This window comes from Callospermophilus lateralis, unplaced genomic scaffold (assembly GCF_048772815.1).
Source record: "Callospermophilus lateralis isolate mCalLat2 unplaced genomic scaffold, mCalLat2.hap1 Scaffold_169, whole genome shotgun sequence".
In the NCBI taxonomy this organism is placed as follows: domain Eukaryota; kingdom Metazoa; phylum Chordata; class Mammalia; order Rodentia; family Sciuridae; genus Callospermophilus; species Callospermophilus lateralis.
Window position 1 is genome coordinate 650,203 of NW_027512767.1, and position 13,385 is coordinate 663,587.

Consider the following 13,385-nt stretch of genomic DNA (forward strand, 5'->3'; position numbering starts at 1 on the left):
TCTAACGTATTAGGGAGTTAATTCTGAAATGTGCTCACCCTGCATCTGCTACATACATGAGAGGAAGGGAAATTCTAAATGTCAATATTACTCCCTTTTCACTGCTACTTTTTCTGTTTGTATAAAGAGAATGTCCATAAACTTGATGTTAACTTTTGTACTCAACTTGCATTGTACTGGTACTGATGAAGAAAGAGATTTGGGGAAGTTTAACTGAAGGGCAATGTGTTAGCTTTGTGTTACTATAGAAACATCTGAGATGTTCAACTGATGAGAAGTTTTGTTTTGGTGGTTTCAATCCATGATCAGTTGGCCCAGTTGTTTTGGGCCCATGGTGCCATATCAAAAGAACATGTGGTAGAACAAAGCTGCTTATCTCTGGCCAGAAAGCTAGGAAGAGGAAGATGCCCTTCAAGGGCATGCCCCCAAAGACCTGAAGACCTCACACTAGGTCCCATGCAAAGTTCCACCATGACCCAGTAATGTCATGAGCTGAAGTCCAAGCCTCCAACAGATGCACTTTTGGAGAACATTTAAAATCCAAACTGCAGCAGATATTTTGCCTCTGTTAACTTACTCATTAATTTAAAGTGTTTGGAAATTACGGAAGTGCTATCAAATGAACTTGATACTAACTTCTGTTTTGTTGGAGGAAAAGATTGAAATGAGAGAAAATGATGTAAGTGTATGTAGTTTCCAATTAAATGGATTATACTGTAACTCAAAAAAAAAAAAGAATATACTATTAAGTGAGCAACAGGGTAAAAGGACGACTATTATTTAAAACCTTAGTAAAAATCAAGGTAAGAGACAGTGGCTTGGATTACAGGATATATTTGAACACAGTTTATTATTGGACTGAATAAGTGTTATGAAAGAAAGAGAAAAGACAAGGATAACTCCAAGATTACTGCTGAGGAACTCCTAAAGCAGGGCCACCACTCACTGGAATAGGAAGAACAGGATTGGGGGAATAAAACAAAAGTTTGGTTTTAGAGAAAACTTTACATTTATGTATATTATTCATTCAAATAGAGTTGTTTAGTAAGTGATTAGAAATGAATATGGAGTTCAAGGGGAAGAAGACCCAAGCTGGAGATACAAATAGGAAGCATATAAGTGGTATTTTAAGCATTGACACTAAATGAGATAACCAAGGTAGTGAGTGGAGATGGAGAAAATGTCTGAGGATTGATCTTAGACCCTGAGACATAAATAAATGAGGAAAATAAGAAAGAACCAATGTTTAACATTAGGTTTGGCTAAATGTTGGGCACAATTGACCTTGACAAGAACAGGTTGGTAGAGTGGTGAAGGTCAAACCTGCTTCAAGTCAGGCATGATGGCCACATGGCTGTAATCCCAACAGCTCCAGCAGCTGAGGCAGGAGGATTGTGAGTTTAAAACCAGCCTCAACAACTTAGCAAGGCTCTAAGCAACTCAGGGAGACCCTGTCCCTAAATAAAAAACAAAAAGGGCTGAGCATGTTGCTCAGTGGTTAAGTGCCTCTGAATTCAATCTTCAGTATTTAAAAAAAAAAAAAACCTTCTTCAAGTGAGTTCAACAGAGTAGAGAAGCTGGAGACCATGAATATGAGGGGGTTTTGTTGCAAAAAAAAACTACAGAAATTGTGGGATAGTTAGATGGCATAGAGTCAATAGAGGTTTTTTTGTTTTGTTATTTAAGATAGGAGATATGTCATTTTTATATGCTAATGGTAATGATTCATTTAAGAGTCAATTGCAGGTGAAAAAGGATAATTACTGAAACAATACCCTAGAGCAGAAAGAGGAAAAGGGAACCAATGGAAGGATTTACCATAAATTGGAGTGAGGTGATCACTGTTATAGGAAAGGAACTTGTACAATATGAGTACTATGCAAGTTTGTTGATTGATATGGCAGAGGGAGAATGCCAAAATTTTATTATTAGAGTTGTATCTACTTTATAAGCATTTTAAGAATAAAAATTATTATCTAAGAGTGAGGATCTTGTAAATAGTATTGGAAGTAAGGGAAGATAAGATATGGATTGAGTTAACAAAGACAAGATAATTAGCTATGTAAATGTAGCAAATTTAATGTAAGACTGGGTAGCATAATTGAGTATTCTGTATTAAGCCAGGTTCAAATGCTAACATAAATTTTATTTAAGATTAGGGAGGGAGAGAGGTAGGATTGAAGGAGTTAGGGTATATGTAAGAAGTTATTATAATGACAGGCCATAAATCTAAGCTGTATAATAATTAAGGAATTAAGAACATGATAAGACGCATGAAGATATGGTGGTTAATGTATTAAATATTGTGATGAAAAGAATGATTGAGAATTGGAGTCGCCAAGGAAATCAGCTGAAAAAATAAGAAGATATATTGGAGAGTGGAATACTTTTAATTGAGATTATCAAGGAACAAGTGCAAGTGTTAGTAATGACAAAGTCAGCAATGTAACAGTAATGGATGGCTGAGAGGGAACAAAGGACAAGATCAATGGAAGATACAAGATCAAGTAACTGAGAAGTCAGGGTACCGGAAGGGTTGCTACAATACTGAAATCATGAGAATTATGATAGGAAGTGCAGTAAAGAGAGTCATTGAGGCAGGCCTAAAATCTTCAATAAATGAGGGGTTGAGATCTACAATAAGGAGGTGGTACATCTATCTAATGACATGAATTTTAGATAGGATCAAGGTCTAGGACACAGAAAAGGACAAGAGGACTTTTAGTCCCCCACTGGGAAAATGCAGGCCCCTTTCTTGAGGCCCAGTGGGAGGACCTGGAAACCAGTGAGATAGAGTCCAAGGGTGAAGAGGACTGGAGTTGAGCACAGGAGCATCTGAGGAGGAATCAGTGGTCAGTTGTGGTGGGCCACAGTGGGAGGAAGTCAGAAGACAAGAGGATCTTCATAGCAGCAATATAGACTCTGATGGTCCCTAGACCCATATGTACAAGTGGAAGAGAGAGGAGGATCTCAGGCTCTTAGCCAAAAGTAGCCTGGGGATGGCTCTGTGTTTGGAAAGTGCCTGGAAACCTTGGGGTCCCCTCCCCCGATGCCCACTGCAAGCTTCAGCCATGTTGATAGGAGACTTGAGAAGACGCCCCTGTCTGAACTAATTGTACTCCAAAACTTCGGCATGATGACAGGCTAAATTTTTCCCTAATTATCATTATACATTTTCTCTTTGTCTTCCCCATGTGCTGACTCTCTTGGTTATTTTGTTTGTGTTATTTTTGTTTTTGGGAACTTATGCTTCCCTATTTTTAAAAAATTTTCCTTACTCATTTTACTTCGATATATCATCCTATAGCTTATTTTTGAAATCTTACAAATCTTAAAGTATCTTTAATTTACCCTTGTACTTGATTAAATTTGGCTGGATAAAGAATTCAGGGAGGCTGAAAATTATTTCCCCCTACATTTTTGTGACATTGATCTCTTGTCTTGCAACTTCTAAAATTGAGAAAGGTCAAGCCATTATGATCTCTGAATCTGTTTCACCCACACACATACCCTTTCTTTTAGAGCTTTTATAAAATATTCATTCACAAGTATTTATCAAGCAGCTGTGCTGTGTCTGCTTCTGTTTTAGGTACAAATGTCCAATTGATGGAATTTGAAGGAGAGGTATTTTTTGATTTTAAAGTGCTTCAGTATTATATTTTCTTCATTTATTCCTTTTTCCCCACCTATAACAGTTGTAGTCAAGTGTTAGTGACTCAAATCTTGGTTTGAATCCCATATCTGTTACTTCTTATCCATGTGATAATGAAAAAAAATTATTTGTAAAATTTAATTGCTAGTATATCTATTTTACAAGGATATTATGAGGATTAACTGAAATAATGTAAACAAAACTCACAGTACTCAGTGCTATACAAACATAATATTAATGTTATCTCCCATACCTTTCTTGGTTCCTCTTCCCTAGTTTGACCCAGAGGAAGGAGTATTGAATGAGCCCTGCCACAGCAAACTATCCCCCACCATTCTTTACTATTTTCATGTCTCTGCAAGAGAAACTCTACAGAGTATATACCTTAGAGAAAGATCATGGGTTGGGCCAGGGAATTGTGGAGGTTGCTAAACTTCACTTGGAATCTTTCTGAATAGAATAGAAGACATCCTTTTTCTGAATAGAGAGGATGCTGCTTGAGCAATACTGTGTCCTTGACAAATGGGAATCTTCATAAAAAACACTTGTGTCATAGACATAGATAATATGAGTCTCTGACTCAGACTTACTTTGGACTGGTCAGTGGCCATGGGAAAGAGGGACTGCTTCTCTGTTTCCTCTGTCTGGAGCTACTCTTGCTCCTTCTCCTCCTCTTCCTCTCTCTCCTCCTCCCCCCCACCCTGCCTTCCTCTTCCTCCTCCTACAGTGTTCAGTCTGCCCCTGGGGGCTATGCAAGGTGTGATGTTGTGGGAGATTGAACACAGAAACAGACATCAGAATCTGGTCATCTTCTGGTACTGTTCTTTAATGTCTATTAAAGAACTTTGCAAAAAAATATATATATATTCATTGACTAATTTTAGAAGTTGTATTTATTTAGGTGGTAATGACTTATAATTAAATCTACCCTTTTTTAATTATAGAGTCCTATAAGTTACAGCAGATGCATGCAATCATAAAATACCACCACAATTAAGATAAAATCTCTTTAGCCAGGCATGATGGTGCACACCTGTAATCCCAGTGGCTTGGGAGGCTAAAGCAGGAGGATTGTGAGTTCAAAGCCAGTCTCAGCAACAGTGATTCTCTAAGCAACTCAGGGAAACCTTGTCTCTAAATAAAATACAAAATAGGGCTGGGGATATGGCTCAGTGCTTGAGTTCCCTTGAGTTCAATCCCTGGTACCAAAAAAATTCATCATCATCATCATCATCATAATCTCTTCATACCCCTTTGCAGTCAACATAACCTTAGCTCCTAGAAGCCATTCGTCTAATGATTTATATTTTAAGCAGTTAGCATTGTTCCACAACTTTCTAGAACAATGTTTTATTTATCTGGAAAGAGAAAAAGATTGTATGGTAGATTTTTGCCTAGGAAAAGAGTTGCCAGAATTAAAACAATACATACTTATACTACAAGTCATTCATCATTTTTATGGAATTCAGTTTAACTGGGAATCCTGTGCTTTGTCTGGCCACCCTCCCTTGGATGGATATTATCAGTGTGGGAACTGTCATAATTGTGGTTAAGTATGAAATTGACAGAGAGGAAATGAAGAGAAGGATTATGCAAGAAGAGGCCATGGATCATCTGTAGTGTCATTTCACCATTAAGACACTTTGATTTCCAGGTGTGTTCTCGCTATTAGATTGTGCACACCTTGAGTTCAGCATTTGCCCACATGCCTCCAGGATCAAGCACATTGCCTGGTAATTCTCAGCTCCCTTAACCTTTTGTTAAATGAGTGACTTAATGCTGTCTATAGAGTTGAATTAGATTGGCTGCCATCTAATAGACAAAAAGCATCTATAGTTCATAAAATACTTTACATGTGAAAACTATGTGTATGTGTGTGTCTGTATTTTTCTATTTATATCCTCTACCAACAATTCAGAGCCTAATCACATTTAGTTTCCGCACCTGTGGAATATATTATTGTTGTTTTCTGTATGGTTGCTAATATCAACCAGTAGAAAGGGTGTTACTTACCTTTGTAGAAGGTGAATCTGTTGTTGTTCCTGCTATTGGCTATATGTTCCACGTTTAAAAATGTAATTAATGATGGCTGATTTCTCTATTTGGCTGTGAAAGAAGGATATCACATAAATTTAGTAAAATAAAAAATTGTATTTAACTTGCAAGGGTAATTCTCAGGATTTCTTTCCTGTTTAAAAAAAAAAGCAAAAGACAAACAAGCAAACAAAAAACTTTTTTGTGTCAAGAGTCATAATAAGGAAACATGTTAATCAAATTTTGTGGTTAGAACTGAAAAAAATGCTTTATTTGCTCATAAATAAATACATGTTCATATTTTCAAATTACATATGCATTTTAATCTCTTCTTTTCCCAGTTTAAAAATTCTAATTTTTTATGCTGGGGACTTCTCAGTTTGTATTTATCACGTTTTGAGCATCCTGGCCCCAAATCTTGGTGATCTCAATTTCCTATGTACCAGGCCAGTCTCCTGTATCTTTCCTGTAATTATCTACTCCATCATTCTGTCAGTCATTGGGTCAATTAGTCAGTCTGTCGGTCAGTCACTGGACCCTTCGTGAGCCCCCTCCTCTTTTCCAGGAACTGCATTAGTCTCTGGGGACACTGACCTAAGGAAGGCACAGCCCTTGATAGGGAGCTCATGATCCACGGAAGAGAACAAACCAACCCTACTCCTCTTTTAGTATCCAAATATAGAACTTTTCAAGGAGAAAATTCATGTGTACTCATTGACACATTTGAACATACTGGTCCAAGATCTCAGTGATTTCAGTTTCCTACCTACCAGGAAAATTGACACATTCCTAGTAGATTCAAAATGCCAAACACCTCCAGTTGACATCATACTTTCCTTTTGCCAATGGCACTGCCAAAAATGCCAGGAGAGTTTTAATTCCTGACTACCTCCTGAAATGCTGGGAGGATAAAATTATATAATGTATTTGAAATTCTTTAAAACCTAGAAAGTGCCGTTCCAAGAAGAAGAATTTCAGCAGCTATAGTTATAAGAGACTAGAATTCATTCAGGGTTGACTATGAATTCCTTTACCTTTGGTGACTTGGCTGGGTTGAAAAATGTTGCCCCTACTTCAGAGGTGCAAAACAGGAGGGGTGACTGAGAGACACATGGTACACAGTTTACCAGTGGCTATAATTCATAATAATAATTTCAATTTTTCTCACCTTCATAATTTAATCAGACGGGGCATTTAAAATCCTATAACTCAGCATCTGGTACATAGCAGGTATACTATGAATTTCCTTGAAACTGGTATCCACTAGTAGTTTTGGATTTTACTCTATCACCTAACCCTCTCTTCAATCAATAGGCATCTTTCTGGGAACATCATGAAATAGAACAGAAAGGGTGTTTGGCCTCCCAATAAATCATATTGAAACTGATATGTCATGGTTGGCAGTGAAGTATGTATAAGTAATTTGTACCACTCATAGCTCATAACACTATCTAATTGGTGTTTGCTAATAATTTTCTTTTTAAAATTAGGGTAGATTCAAGATGACTGCCATAATAAATGTCCCTCTCACTCTTCAATGTTCAAATGTGATCTCCGGGTAGACAGCAAAGGGTGAGGACTTGGCCAGGCAAATATAGGCTGAGTGGGTCTTCATTTTCCCACTTAGCCTCATTTTCAGGTTTGGGTTTCTATTTTAGGATCTGAAAGCAAGAGGGTATTGGTACAAAAAGGCAGTGGTGTTCTATGCCAAGGTGCTCTGGCACGATATGTCCTGGGCTATACGCCCCCCCACCCCCCAGTCAGGGGAATGAAGGAAGAGACCTGGAGTAGGGACTCAGCAAAGATTCTGGTGCAGAGGATAATCCTGAGGCGTGGAGAGTTCCCAGCCTAGAGTGCATTGACCAAAGGAGACACCTCAGAACATCAGATAGATGGTCCCTGCAAGTGGGTGTATGGGCCTGTGGAAACCTCCACAGCAACATCACAGAGTGAGCTACTCACGCATGGCTGGAGCCCAGCAAGCAGTCTCCAGCACCACCTGGGGAAAGATTGTCACAGGCAGAGGTGGTCAGGGAGGCAGTGCCCCAGGCAATGGGTGGGATGTGGGTCATTGGGGACCTAGAATACCAGAGGGAAAACTGAGGCAGATCTGTAAAAAGGGAACCAAATAACAGAGAAAGACTCAGAGATTGAGTCCATCTATGTAGGTGCTGGCTCACCATACAAAACTTTTCTCTTGAATCTTTGGCAACAAAGGTAACTTCAGGCTTATTAAGAGATGACAAGATGTCTCCTTCTAGCTACTGGCTGGGAGGGGCTGGGACTAGGATGTGGTCATTCTCCTGAGTCCTCTGGCCTTCTCTTCCTGGACTGATGTCCTCTAGTTGGGGATACCGCTGTCTTCAACTCTACCTCCTTCTCCTGGCTTCCTATTGCATCCCCCGCCCCCCCCCCCACACACACAGAATTGAGTTGGAAGTGATTCCTTTGGGATCTTGAAGGTATCACTCATTTGCCTTCCAGTTTCCAACAGTGATACTGAACTGACCAAAGATTTTCAGATTCCTCCTCTCAGGGCAGAGTGGTGTTCTGCCTCAGCTGTACCTGGTGCCCTTTCTTCTCTGGAAGCTTTTGAGAACTCTTCTTGTCCCCAAAGTTGTGAAATCTTACAATGATGTACCTTGAGTAGGTATAGTTTTATCTAGGCAATCAATGAACCCTTAGATCTCAAAGCACATGCCCTTAGATTCTGGAAAACATCCTTAAATAATTTTACTGATGATTTCCTTACCCATTTTCTATGCTTTCCTTTCTGGAACTCCTATCATTTAAATGTGGAATCTCTTAAGTTAGTATGCCGGCATACTTTTCTTCCATATTTTTCACTTCCTTGGTTTTGTATTTAGTTATTGCGTTATTTCCTAAAAGATCTCAGCTTTCTCTTCCAACCCTTCTAATGTGTACCATTTTCTTTACACATTATCAATTCCCTACATGGACTTCATCTCCCTGGGTCTCCTTTCTCCATTTTGGTCTCCATCTTCCATGCTAATGGTTTTCCCAGATGTCTGCTAATGTTTAAGGCTGGAAAGTTACTTGAGCACGCAGGTGGAGTTTGTCTATGTAAGTGTTGCCATAGGAGAGCTGGCATAGTCAAGTGCTGGGAAACCCTATCATCAGTCCCTTTAGTCCCTTCTTCTTGGGTCAGATTAACTAGACCCCCAGAGTAAATCTTTTGATGCCCTATGTGGTCAACAAAATAAAAAGGTCCATGCACTGATCCTTAAAACCTATGAATATGTTACTTAGATGTCAAAGGACACTTTGAAGATGTCTTCAAATTAAGGTTCTTGAGAGTTCTTGAGAGTATCTTGGATCCTCCAGTGGGTTTACCGTAATTAGAAATTGTGATAAGAAAGAAGCAAGAGGCTCAGACTCCAAGGAGGAGATGCAATCACAAAGCAGAGGTTGGAGTGAGGAGGGCTTGAGCCAAGGAATGTGGGCAGCTTGACAAGTTGAGAAAAGCAAGGCACAAGATTCGCCTTAGGCCTCCAGAAGGGACACAGCCTTTTAATTTGTTTAATTCACTAATTGTTGTTTTAATTCACTAATTGGTGGCAATTATGGCAGCAGTAATAACCTGGTCTGGCCTGTGGCCGGGCACTGGCAGTGGGGCAGATCTTGCTTTCTGTGAGCAGATATGCACGTCGCCTCCTGCTGTTCACTGTGGTGTTCTGCCTCAGCTCTACCTGGCACCCTGCAGGGCTGAGCCACTGTTGCATGCTCCCCCTTGGGTGGGCAATGAAATCTCCCAGAAAGGTAAAGTGAGGCAGAGGTTCCAGGGATCAAACTTCTTCCCACTCTGCGTTCCAAAAGTACCTGGAGCTGCCAATTCCTGAGCTATTTGCAGGTCTGACAGTGGAAATTAGGACAACTGTCAGCTTCCCCCTCCACTGACTCAGAATGGGCTTTCTAGTCCCTTGTCACCTGCTGTTAGCTACTGTGGATCTCTTCACTCCCAGTCTCCCTGTCTTCATCAGATTATGTCTTAGAAACAATCAAAACTCCTATAGTTTTAGTGGAGGGTTCAGGAAATAAAACCAGCCAGTGTGCTCAGCCCCCCTGAGGTCTTCATGCTGTCCCCACCTGAGATCTCCCTGGGTGGGGGAGGGTGTGGGTGTTTACCCCTCCTGCCCCTGTGCGGTAGGCTGTCTCTGGTTACTTAAGACTGTCTCACTGGGAAAGTTCTCCCCTTTCCTTCCCCTTTGTTTATGTCACATGTGCTCAGGGCTGATTCAGCAGTGTGCCCCAGGTGGGTTTTGGTAGTTGTTAAGATGCTGAAGTTCCTCCCTACTGATTGTGCATGGCCACTGTTCCCCATGTCCCCAAGTCACCCTCCCTGTCCTGGACCCCCACAGATTCTTCCCTGACTGAACCAGGGGAGAACCTGCTGGCTAGGGTTGCCAAAACAAACGCCACAGCCTGGGTGGCACCAACAGCAGACATTTCCTTCTCTGTTCTAGAGGCTGGAGTCCAAGTCAAGGTGCCAGCAGGGAGGTTTCCTCTGAGATCTCTCTCTGGTTGGCTTGCAGATGGCTGCCCTGTTGTTGCCTCTTCACAGGTCACCCACTGCAAAGGAGCCCCTGGTGTCACTTTTATGTCCTGGTCTTCTGTTCTTAGAAGGGCCCAAGTCAGATTAGACTAGGACCCATCTGAAGGCCTTCATTCTTAATTTATTTTATTTTTTGGTCCCAGGGATTGAACCCAAGAGCCCTTAACCACTGAGCCATGTCCCCAGCCCTTTTTTGAGTTTTATTTAGAGACAGGATCTCACTGAGTTGCTTAAGGCCTCACTAAGTTGCTGAGGCTAGCTTTGAACTTGAGATCCACCTGCCTCAGCCTCCCACCCCTGAGGAGGCATGCACCACCACGCCCAGCTTCGAAGGCCCACATTTTAATGTAACTTATTTTTTTTTTTTTTTGTACCGGGGATATTGAACTCAGGGGTGCTTAGCTACTGAGCCACATCCCCAGCCCTTTTTTAAATTTTGAGACAGGGTCTCTGTTTCTACCTACTTGAAGGCCCTGTCTCTAAATACAGTCACATCCTAAGGTATAGGAGCTGCTAGGCACAATTTATTCATAACACAGACCCTCCTGCCAAGCAATAGCCCTCTGATTACTCCTGTTCTTGCCATGTCTGTGGCTGCATATCTGGAACACCAGCACCAAACAATTTTTTGCTGAAAGCCTAGGCTACAAAACCAGTCCTTCCAAGATAGCCCCAGCCCCAGAACCCTAGCTTTGGAGCAAGATGGTAAACCATGGAGCCATTTTTGTTTGATATCATGTTTATGTTTCCCACTACTCAGAGTATTTCACAATAAAAATGAAAATGATATATACCATACACATGTATTGTACATGACTCTGATATTAAAATCCCTGTATATTCCCTTGCAGACTTTGGCCTACTGCCATTCACACTTCCAAGTTTCACTTATAAAAAATAGTAAGAAATCTTTAGATAATGACCCTTCATATTCTAATTAAATGAACCTTTAAAAAATTACCCACAGAGGGTAGAAACCCTTCATGAGAACATGAGACAGTGGATGAAAGCAGAGGCTTTGGAGTCCATCAGACATACATTTCAATTCTGCTTCTACCACTTATTAGTTGTGTGACCTTGAACAAATTGCTGAGTCTCTTAGTTTCCTCATTTGTAATAATTTCTGGCTCATGAGGCTGCTGGGAGAAACAAGTGAGAGGATATATCGGTAGTGTCCACACATGGTGTGGACAGAGGGCAAATTTCTCTGCTTCCCCTCCCCCTCAGATCTGCAGAAGAAGAACCCCCACCCCACCCCCTGAGCCAACCAGACCCCTCCCCTCCCTTTCCCATCATCCCCTCTAAAGTGGCTCCCAAACTCTGATCTCACTCAGTGCTTAGTAAAATCCTTCATCCCCTTTCACCCAGTGAAGAGGGTTTGTACAAATCCTGTGCTAATAGATTCCTTTGGCCAATTCACTTGGCAGGTTTTACATCTGAAAGACTGTGACAGTTTCCCTCAGCCCTTCTCCAGGGTCCTCTAAGATCTAAAACCCTCTGGGAGATTAACTTCTGGCTCTCCCAGCCTGACCAGCAGCCTGGATGCAGGGCTGCTCTCCAGCACTTTCCCCAGAGAAGGTAAAGGTGAACTTGCTGATAGAGATTTGGAAAGGGAATTTAGAGGGGAAGCAGAAAGAAAATAAACATTTACAGAGCACCTTTTTAATCTGTGAGGCTCTCGACATATGTCACCTCCAGCTATTCCTCCCAACCACCCAGAGCCATCCACAGTATTCCTCACCATTTTACAGATGAGGAGACTGAGCTTCAGAGAGAATAATTAAGCAACTGCAAAGCTATCATGAATGGAGAGTGAAGTTCAAGGCCTCTCATCTGGTTCACTAACCAAATTAATTAATTAATTAATTAATTAATCTGAATCTAAGTCAGATGCTCCCACCCCCCACTGGGTCCCTCAGCCCTCCTTACAACCAACCTCTTCTGGCCACTCTCTGCCCACTTCTATGTTATGCACCTATTGCCTTCCTCTTCATGTTAGTCTGGCCAAGTCTTCTGTCCTCAATTCCATCAGGAAGAGTGCCTCATTCTTCTTTTCACCAAACACACAGTAGAACCTAGAATGTGTCTTAAACAGATGAGAGGTTAAGTGAATGAGTGCATACAGAAGTACACATAAAGATGATTGAAAAAATCTAAATGTTAGTAAATGAATGATTGAATGAAAGAATGGAACAGATATAAGAACTAGCACTTGCAAGCAAAGCAAATGTTGCACATACGCAAAAATGAATGCATACAGGCTAGGGCATGGATTGCATGAATGGATTAATAAGAGAATGCATGAACATGTGGATGAGTGATAATGTAAATTAATATTTGTTAATGAGTATATATACAAATGAGTGAATATTGAATAGGCAAATGAGTATGAGAATGGATTAAAGAATTAATACATGAACAAATGAACATAAGGACGAATGAATGAGTACGGGAATGGACTGCAAGTGCATGCATGCAGGAGCAAATGCATAAGTGAGCGAATGAGCCAAAAGTGGGTGAGTGAGTGCCTTTGCTGTTTCTGCTGGATTGTGCTACCTTCTGAGTATGCTGTGACCGGGAAGCCTAAGATGCCAGGAGTCATCATTTATGTTGGAGGCAAAGTTCTGGGGGTAGGATTAAGGGCTAGGGATATTAGAGCCCAACTATACATAGAGAATGTCTTGGTTTGTCCTCCTGTCTGACATGTGCCAGACCCAAGGTGGTCCTCAGGCCCATGCTTCCCAGCACATGGGAACTCTGGGGAGCATCAAGTCACTGTCAGTCCCTTTCTGCCCACTGTCCCCTTTTTCCTACAGTCCGTACTCCTACCCAGCACCCCACCCCACCCCCAGCCAAGAGCACAAGCAGGCAGCCACAGACAAGGAAATTAATTCTGAGCATCCAAGAACAGCCTCCTGTGCCGCAGTCTTTTGCTGAGCACAAATCACGAGTCTCCACACAGCTTGTAGATTCAAACAGCAATTCTTTATTCCCGAACTCACACCGGCCGTCTACAAACACGTTCTGGGGGAATCCACGTTCTCTTTCCAAATCCACACTCTGCCCTAATCCACTCTCTCCCAAATCCACTCCGCATGGGCTTCTGTCTCTCAAAATATACTGTTT